The 10,497-nt window shown below is 37.4% G+C and overlaps 1 long non-coding RNA gene across 12 annotated transcripts; it reads left to right on the plus strand.

Moving 5' to 3' along the window:
• The first annotated feature begins 1,646 nt into the window (after positions 1 to 1,646).
• Positions 1,647 to 7,536, plus strand: LOC119335674. 12 transcript variants are annotated; one of them, XR_005161964.1, is made up of 10 exons: positions 1,647 to 2,295; positions 2,413 to 2,548; positions 2,675 to 2,729; positions 3,380 to 3,447; positions 3,556 to 3,617; positions 4,201 to 4,346; positions 4,432 to 4,528; positions 4,634 to 6,325; positions 6,413 to 6,496; positions 7,125 to 7,536. It is a non-coding gene; the product is annotated as an uncharacterized LOC119335674 (long non-coding RNA). The 12 variants fall into 12 exon arrangements; XR_005161963.1 differs by having other exon boundaries at positions 4,634 to 5,436; positions 6,234 to 6,325; positions 6,413 to 7,536; XR_005161959.1 differs by having other exon boundaries at positions 1,648 to 2,295; positions 7,090 to 7,536.
• Positions 7,537 to 10,497: the final 2,961 nt, after the last annotated feature.

The following is a 10,497-nucleotide window of genomic DNA, read 5'->3' on the forward strand; positions in this document are numbered from 1 at the left end:
TGAAATCTCTCTTCCTTCAATATTCTTTCATGAATTGTTCAAATGACCAATACAATGCTTGCTAACCTTCAATAAATTTACAACCTCTACTTCTTAGATGTGAAGTCATTACTTCCCATGGAATAAGCAAATGAAACATAAATAATTTCAGATTTATGACAATCAACTCATTCAACCATTTACTCATAGGATATAAGTGAAGCACACGAGTAAATGACAAACTACTCCAAAAAGATATAAGTGAAGATCAATGAGTAGCTAAATAATTATGTAGCTATATGAAGACTCTCTCTCATTAAAGAATTTCAGATCTTGGTGTTGTAATCAAACAACAAAGAAAACAAAATAAAATGACATTGCAAGCATAGCACAACTCATGTGAAGGCTCAACCGATACTAACTTATAGTTGTTGAAGAAGAAAGGTGGGATGCCTACCGGGGCATCCCCAAGCTTAGATGCTTGAGACTTTTTGAAATATTACCTTGGGGTGCCTTGGGCATCCCCAAGCTTGAACTTCTGTATCTCCTTAATTCCTCTCATATCATGGTTTCTCTATTTTTCAAAAGCTTCATCCACAATAAACTCAACAAGAACTCATGAGATAGGTTAATATAAACCAATGCAAAACCTTATCATTTTCTACTGTAACAAATCACTAACATTATTATTCAATATTGCATACTAAATACCTATGCATATTTAATACTCCTATCCTCAAATCATTAGACAAGCAAATATATGCAAACATAACGGCAATCTGTCAAAACAGTACAGTCTGTAAAGAATGCAAGATTCATCACACTTCCCTAACTCCAAAAATCCGGGGCATCCCCAAGTTTAGGCTCTTGGTTGTCCTTGAATATTATCTTGGGGTGCCTTGGGCATCCTCAAGCTTAGGCTCTTTCCACTCCTTATTCCATAGTCCATCGAATCTTTACCCAAAATTTGAAAACTTTACAACACAAAACTCAACATAAAACTCGTAAGCTCCGTTAGTATAAGAAAATAAAACCACCACTTAGGTACTGTAATGAACTCATTCTAAATTCATGTTGGTGTAATATCTACTGTATTCTAACTTATCTATGGTTCATACCCTCGGATACTACTCATAGACTCATCAAAATAAGCAAACAACACATAGAAAACAGAATCTGTCAAAAACAGAACAGTTTGTAGTAATCTGTACCAAACGTACACTGCTGAAACTCCAGAAATCCTACCAAATTAGAAATTCCTAAGAAATTTGTATACCAATCTAATGCAAAAAGAATCAGATCATAAGCTCGTATCTGTGAATTAACAAAACTAATTTACTGGGTGCAAAATTTTCTGATTCTCAGCAGGATCAACACAACTATTACCGTAAGCTATCCTAAAAGTCTTACTTGGCACTTTATTGAAACCAAAGCTATTTAAAACAAAATAGAGGCTGGGCAACTCGCTCTCAGGAGCTCCCCAATGGCATCCTTCGCTGGCTGTTCGATCGGCGTTGACCAGGTCTTTTTTCGCGTGTTGGCCGTTCGATCGTCGCTGGAATTCTGCGCACTCATTTTTACCGATCGGTGAATCGTGGCTAGGGATGACGTGTGGGCCGGCGCTATGGCCACTTGGATCGAAACGGCTGGGTGTTGCTTTTCCTGGTGCGGGGGCGCGAGGCAGCCGCGCCGCATGCGCGCGACAAACCCTAGCGGCCTAGCCTCCCCAAGCCCCACAGGCCGCACTCCTCCTCCTCCCCCATCCCACCCTCGTTAGCCGCCGCCACCATTATGCCTCCCTCCTCTCCGTCCTACAACCACGCCACCGGAGGAAGCCGTCGTTCGTGGCGCCATATCGCTGCCGGGGTGCCGCGTAAGAGGCTAGGGGACGCCGCCACCGCAAGCCGGCAGGAAGCCAACGGCGAGCACGCCGTCAAGATGCCGCCAGGAGGACCTACCATCCGGTCCATGTCGTCAAGCGAGGGCCGCTTGTTGCGTCGTCGTGGGAGGAGGCGCACCATCGAGGAGCAGCAGAGGAGGAGACGAGGACCATCAAGGAGTAGCAGGGGAGGAGACGAGGACCATCGAGGAGCAGCAGGGGACCGCCGAACTCCCTCTTCCCTTCCGGCTGCACCTTCTCCGTGAGCTCCTTCCAGTCCCTCGCTTCTCCACTCCTACTTTTCACTCTCCCTCCCATGCTCGTCATGTGTGCTTTCTTTTGATTTGGTTGTGCCTGCAGGTCCATGGACATTGTCAGAATGGTCAATTTATTCTGGCGTATTATTTTCAGATATCATGTTTGTCCAAGCCTCCAAGGTAATTCTGAAGAATTGTATTTTTTTACTTGCTTGGCTACTGAGTGAAAGTGCATATGCTCCAGTTTGACCACTTTTGATGGTCTTTTGAATATGATCCAATTTGGTCACTTTTCAGATTCAATTAGATAGCATTGTCTTCTCCCCGAGCAGCAAAATGGAAGTTAGGAATGTCAACTCTGCTGTGTGTCAGGCTCAGCGATGCCAGCCTCTGCCCCCTCCCCAAACGATACGGTCTGCTTCAGTTCACGCAGGTTGCCACTTCCTCTATTCTCATTGGTTTTCTTTGATTGGTGTACTGATCCACACTGAATGTGTATGAAAATGTTTTTGCTGGGGCATTTGTGCACTGAACTGGGATCTAACATATGTAAGTCCAGTGTCTAGGTGAAGAATTTGTGGCCAGCAACGAAAAGATGTCTCTTGAAAATCTAGGTATGAGATGCCTTTTTGCATCCAGTGTTCTTACATATTAGTGTGTTGTGGCATTGTGACAAAAACATATGTCAATCCTAGAGCATAGATAAGTTTACATTTGCTTTTCTTTTCTCATTTTTGTTATGTGTTTTGTTCAGTAGAATTATTTCTGTACATATCAGGAGCTGGGTTTAGGTGTTTTGTTCAGTAGAATTGTTTCTGTACATATCAGGAGCTGCGTTTAGGCTCCACTAGATCAAAGTTTTGGCTCTTGTTTCTCAAGTTCTGTAGAGGTTAGAGGAGTAATTAGTGTTCTCTTTCTTTTGAATGGGTGTATGTGGATGCATACATATAGTAGTGGAGCAATTTCCATCCTCTATTTTTTTTACTGAGCATACGTGGATGCCCATAAAGTGTTCATTGTTTTTTTTAACAAGTAAATATTGATGCACAGAAAATTTATATGGTAGTTTCCATTCTGGTTTACATGGGTAGTACCTGAAGCTTATTTATATTTCCACTCCTATGGATTTATTTGCAATTCTTGTTCTTGACATATCAGGAGTTGGTGTTGGTGTTACATTCTACCAGATCCATTTTTTGCTCATGTTTCTTAGGTTCAATTAGTGTTCTCCATTTTTCTGATAAGTGAATGTGGACATATACAGACAGTAAAGGAAAAAAGATACGCCAACACTGTTCTACAATCTGTTGCATCTCTGTTCTCCTCGTTAAGGTTAGCTGCTCTATTTCCTAGGTACATGTGTATTATCTTATGTGGGTGCTATCATGGTGCTTGCTCTGCTGATCATTGTAATGTTCTGGATCTGGGGTGTGGCTGCAGGAGAGGGGAGGCGGCCAATGACAGGGAGAAGGAGCAGGCCGTCGAGGAGTGCAAGCAAAAGAGTAAGATGTGTATTTTTTATTGCCTCAAATGATTCAGATTAAGAGTGACAATATGTATGTGTTTGGTTGGGTGGAAAAGTCCCGCTTCCGATTACAGCACTTTCGTAAGACAGTAGAAGTCGTTTGGTTCAGCCCTTCTGTTTTCTGTTACGATGCTATTCAATATAGCGCTTCACTTGTGGAAACATCCGATCATGGCTGGATACAAAATCCTCTCCGCTACGTATTCACTCGTGTCCGAACCAAACAAAACACGTATTCTGGAAGATATATCGGAAGCAGTGCTTCCCGGTCAGTGTCTTGCTCTGTAGCCAGTCTTCAGTTATTCTATCACATCACATGTGTCTATTTGACATCTACTTGTTTTCTGTATATATGTCTTCCATTCCGTGTATCCTTGGGTGCTTATATAAAGTTTGTATGTAATTACTTTATGACGCTTGACAGATCATCCCGAAGAATAATTCTGCAAAACAATTATTAGTCCTGATGGATTTTGTATTTTAAGCTGTACAGTTCATAACATATCATTTGGAACGGATGGAATACATGTCTCAGTTAACTTGATTGATTTGTTTGTCAGATAAATAGCACGGAGAACATATCAGTGCTATATGTGTGTCTAAGGGCTCCAAGAGATGCAGTCATAGACAGTGACTGGTCCCTGAAGTTTGGGACGTTAAGGATAAAAGCAAGCAGTTTTCAGAAACTTTTAGTTGTGGCTCATGGGTAAATTTTGAAACACAAATTTCTTAACTTGTCAAATGTAGCAGAAATAATTAAGATTTAATCACTGCTACTTCCTGAAATGCAGGTTGGAGCAACTGGGAAATCATTGACAAATGTGGTCTCAGTTGGAGTTGGTGGTAGCTTCCTTGGACCTCTGTTTGTGCATGCAGCTCTCCAGATTGGTAAACATTTATTTTATCTACACTTTCTCTAGGGTTTCTAAACTGAGAATATATTTATTGCCAGATTTTGATCTGATATGCCTTTAAAATGTTACTAATTTTCAGACCCGAAACAGCAGAGTCCGCCAAAGGCTGGCAACTAAGATTGTAAGCGTGTACTTGGGGTATGTTTCTGTATTTCTTTTGTTGACACCTGTTACATGTTCTTCTCGCACTTCCTATGGATGATCAAAAATATTAAATGTGATCGAGCAGAGGCTTCCTTTTTATCTTTCTGCACCATTCATGCAACCCTAACCAGGAATTCTTTCATTATTGGAGTCTTTCATTGTATGTATAACTATATATTGATGCAAGGTGGGAGAAGAAGGAGGTGGCTGGCCTTTATTGTGTTTTGGTGTGGTTCTCTCCTATTTAATGGTAGATATGATGTATAGGTTCAAGCATGTGATGTTTCTTTCAGTGCATATTTGTGCTTTACGATGTTTGATGCACATATAGTTGAACCTCTTACTCCATGTAATACTTTGCCAAAGAAGAATTTATTAATGTTGGTGTTTTTTCTCTTTTCAGATTTTAGCCTGGGTGCATAAACATACATGCCGCACATTATATTCAAATTTCAGTGCAAGATTAAACTGGGGATAAATCATTATGGAAGGGAAAGGAATGAATAACAAACTATATAGATTTATTATCATATCATTTATTTTTGATTGCATGATCTTAATTGCTCATCTCTGAAAATATTCTAGGCTCTTGCTCTTGGAAGATTAGACTGATGTGGTTTTGCTTTATGAATAAATGGCGTGCTAACTTACTGGTTTGATTTAGGTGTGTAGGCAGAGTAAACAAAAGAATCATAATCCCAGGTTTAGGCATGCACATGGTCACTGATCACAAAGTAGGTAGGAACATGTGCAGTATTGTGATTTTCAGCAAGAGAAAGAGAAACATAGTTAATTGTACGTATTTTAAGCTACACTATGTGATGTTGCTCTATTATAAAGGCCTTGCTTAAATGCTTGGTTTGCAACATGTATTGCATTTCCAGGGATTATCCTTTTGCTTATTTAGTATTTCCTATGTTATATTTCGTCCTCAGTTGGGTCATTGTATGTGATTATTTACTCATTTTGAGCCATTTTGCAACCAAGCTTGACTTCTTTTATTTTGCGATCTGAGTTATGCACACCAAAATTAGCCCACGTAAGTTTGAACCATATTGAACATGTTAGATCACTCTCCTGTATGTGATGATTTACTCTATGGAGCCATGTTGTGACCTAGCTTGAGTTCTTTTATTTGCGATCTGAGCTGCAAAATAAAAATAAAAATAAAAATAGTCCACGTAATTCGAACCATATCTGAACATTTTAGTATCTGAATACTGAAATTACCAAACATGATCTTCACTTCGCCATTTGTGACCCCACAGTGCTTTAACTAAGCTAGCTATAGTAATATTATGTTTTACATGGCTATGCAAGTTAAAGGTTCTAATATAGTGTACGTTTATCAATATTTTGTGTTATATTGAGTAATATACTTCACATATAAGTTTTAAGCTAATAGCTCCTAATAATTGTTTCTCCTCTTTGCAGTTGCCATTTTAGTCATATTTTTTCTGAGATAAAGAATAATATTGAGATGCATTTCCTTTCTGATGATGAGATTGGGTATGCCTATGTTTTGTATTTTTCAGTATTATTTTATTTTCGGCTCCGCTTAGCTGAGAGAGCTAAGAGATAATATGGTAAACAATTTCTATCAAGTGGGTGAGCTCCATTTTTCAAGGTAAGTCAGGTGACAGCCAAAAAAATACCAAGGAGATGAGTCTCTTATCAGTTGTTTTGATCTTATCCAGGTTCTATTTTCTTTCAGGCCATGAGTTACGATGTCCTGGTTAGAGCTACTACATTCAAAGAGTAAATCTGTTTCATTGTATCTGTACATTATATGAAAAAGGTGCATCTATTATGCCTCGTAGAAATTTCAGCTGAGCAATTGTGTAGACTTACGAAGCTATCATGACGGATGTTAGTGATTTCTGTATTAGGGCCATGTTACATCTCTAGGGTTGAATTAATGGCTAGAAATTCAGAGTTACATAGCTGAAAACAGGGTTGCTCGAAGCAAACAAGCTGCTTATTCAGTATTTTTGACACTCATGGAAAATGTATATGCTCATCCTAAATTCCTAATTATTATTATATCACATAACTGAAAGTGCATTAGACCAATGGTGTTATCAAAAATAAATAATTTTTGCCCCATAGCTGAACCGTGTCTTTTCTCTGTGTGTATATATGTTAGAGATGTGTAAGATTTAGACATTTTTATTCATTTGTTAACTTTACCAATGTATGGATGACATGCTTCATTATGTTATATCACATGTGAAGGTGCATTATACCTGTGGTTTATTAGAATGCATAATTTCGGTCAAATAATTGAGTTGTTCTTTTCTTCGGTGTATATACAAGTTACAGATGTGCATGATTATGTTTATTCTCTACATTTGGTAAATTCACCTATGTATGGCTGACATACTTCTTTAGGTTATGTTTCTAAAGCTCCATGCTTAATCGTCCAGAATGTTTCCAAGTGACTGCTTTACACATGGGAGACTGGATGAATGGAGGAGTTCAGAGAAGCTGGTGTTATGTTACATATGGTCTTCAAGCTAATGTTATGTTTCTTGCATGGTTTGTGTATTTGTTGCAAAAACATAGTACAAGAAAAAGATCTATGCTCATGAAGATGGCAGAAGGGAACTACATGTGGAACAAGAACCACTAGCACTGACCAGTTGGGCATCTGGATAGTGGTAGTGAACAAAAATTGCTTGCCCTATAGAGTCAATGTAATCTACTACTATCCCACTTGCTGATTTTTATATTATGAAACCATAGTATGTATTTACACTCCTGCTGTGAGATTGTACTATGTAAATTATGGGAGGACAATGTAGGCCTTTATATGCAAATAACTCCTTGTTGAAATGAGTAACTTGAGCCATTTGGCACAACAGGTCTATTTTCTTGCTTGCAATAATGTGCATTGCCTTTTATTCTACCATCTAAAAAAATTATAAGTCATGACACAAGAATTATTTACTGTTACTATAACTAAATATAAGATGAACTACAAAAACATCTTATATTTAGTTACGGAGGGAGTAGGTGCTTCTGCCTATAAGAAATGCTAATTTGAAATCCAACAAACAATGACCAACCTACACTAAAGTAAAACTCTGCAGACACAAACCAAATACTAGACAACTTAAATGGTTTCTAAGCACTTTTTTATTAGAAAACTAGGTCTGCTGTTGAATTATATGCTCTTTTTGAATTACAAATGCCATAAGGATTGCCTACAAAGGTGGTTATTTTTTAGTATAACTATATCTATGCTTGTTTTTCATCTTAACCTTTTCAGATAACAAATTAAGCATGCTCATGTATATATTTTGAAAGAGAAGTATTTTCTTGAATTTTCATATAAAAAGGTAACAATTCATTCCTTTTATTATGCTGATGATGATTCTATTAAAAGTCCTTGCCGCCTGCAACGCTTATGTCTCTGTAAACAGCATAACTAATGCCATATGGTTTTCAATGTGACCAAGATCTAAACTATTGATGAGTGTAGTTTATAAAGCACAGAGTTGCTGAAAAATGGAAATATCTTCAACGGGCCATAATTTTGAATGAGACTTTGCGCTACCAAATTATAATGTGTGTATACATCTCATCGTAGATAACAAACCACTTTTTCTGCTAAAAGCGATTACATTTGTTACCATATGTGCTTGCCAACAACTAAACAATGTAAAACATAGATTTTCTTTTAAATGGGACTATGCTACCAAACTAAAATGTGTATATATATACATCTCACTATAAACAACAAGCCACCGTTTTTCCTGGATAACGGAGATTAAATTTGTGGCCATATGTACTTGCCCAAACTAAACCAACTAAACCATGAATTTCTTTTCATTGCACACATGGAATGTTTTCAGTATAACATGATTTAACACATGGGCTTTCTACTATCAATATCGAACATGTCCTTGCAAAATGAATCTCTTTTCATCGATAACATGTCTTTAGCGGGTCTCTGCGCCATTTGGCGCAACGGGTCAACTAGTAAAACATGATTACTACAGTAACATAATCATGTGAACACAAAAACACTAAGGATAAATATTGGGTTGTCTCCCAACAAGCGCTTTTCTTTAATGCCTTTCTAGCTAGGCATGATGATGACAATGATGCTCACCTAAAAGATAAGAATTGAAACATAATGGGAGCATCATGAAGCATATGACTAGCACATTTAAGCCTAACCCACTTCCTGTGCATAGGGATTTTGTGATCAAACAACTTATGGGAACAATAATCAACTAGCATAGGAAGGCGAAACAAGCATAGCTTCAAGATTTTCAACACATAGAGAGGAAACTTCATATTATTGCAATTCCTACAAGCATATATTCCTCCCTCATAATAATTTTCAGTAGCATCATGAATGAATTCAACAATATAACCAGCACCTAAAGCATCCTTTTCATGATCTACAAGCATAGAAAATTTACTACTCTCCACATAAGCAAATTTCTTCTCATGAATAGTAGTGGGAGCAAACTCAACAAAATAATTATCATGTGAGGCATAATCCAATTGAAAACTAAAATCATGATGATAAGTTTCATGGTTATAATTATTCCTAATAGCATACAAGTCATCACAATAATCATCATAGATAGCAACTTTGTTCTCATAATCAATTGGAACCTCTTCCGAAATAGTGAAATCATCACTAAATAAAGTTGACACTCTTCCAAATCCACTTTCATGTTCATCACAATAAGATTCAACATCCTCCAAAATAGTGGGATCACTACTTCCTAAAGTCGACACTCTTCCAAACCCACTTTCATCAATATAATCATCATAAATAGGAGGCATGCTTTCATCATAATAAATATTCTCATCAAAACTTGGGGGCCAAAAAATATCATCTTCATCAAACATAGCATCCCCAAGCTTGTGGCTTTGCATACCATAAGTATAATCACTCTCATCATTAATAGTATGGATAGCACCAATAGTATAGCAATTATAATCATCACAATGAGTAGTAGGAGCAACATCATTTGGGAGGGATACCTTTTTACCTTTGTTGCCCCTTCTTTTCCTTTTCTTTTTCACATTATGTGTGGGTTCAACCTTCCTCTTTGAGCTCCTCGTTACCTGATTCATCATAAAAAATAATAGGAGGATATTGGGAAGTATCTTCTCTTTCATTAGTATTCTCTTCATCCTCTACTTGCTTTCTTTTCTTTAGGTAATTGGCAATATATGGATTTTCAATGCAATTCACCGCACAAAACATATAAATCTTCTCTAGATCAAAATCAAGAAATCTATCAAGATTAAATTTTGGAATACCCTCAGTTATACGTTTCATTTCTTCATACCCCAAAAGAAGACTAAGCTCTTTTGATGCCCAAGGGTAATCAAGTTATCACAATTTTTGAGCACGACTCGATCATGAAACAATTTGCATTGGAGATTTAAATGACCACATTCATTGCAAAGTTCACAAGGGGCACGAAAAATATTGAATCTTTTAGCACATTCATCAAGACTTTCTTGCAAACCTTTAGTTTTTAAATACTTATGCCTCTTGCGATATCTATTTTCTCTATTTGGTGTGTCCATGCAAACCCATTCTACTCCACAAAAATCAACATGCTTATAAGAGACATTTTCATCATAACTAGTGCAATCATCATTAGTACTATGGATATTAAAAGAGTTAATACTAACAACATTGCAATCATGCTCATCATTCAAAGATTTAGTACCAAGCATTTTAATGCATTCTTCTTCTAGCACTTGAGCACAATTTTCCTTTCCATCATACTCACGAAAGATATGAAAAAGATGAAGCGTATA

This window comes from Triticum dicoccoides, chromosome 7B, assembly GCF_002162155.2.
Source record: "Triticum dicoccoides isolate Atlit2015 ecotype Zavitan chromosome 7B, WEW_v2.0, whole genome shotgun sequence".
In the NCBI taxonomy this organism is placed as follows: domain Eukaryota; kingdom Viridiplantae; phylum Streptophyta; class Magnoliopsida; order Poales; family Poaceae; genus Triticum; species Triticum dicoccoides.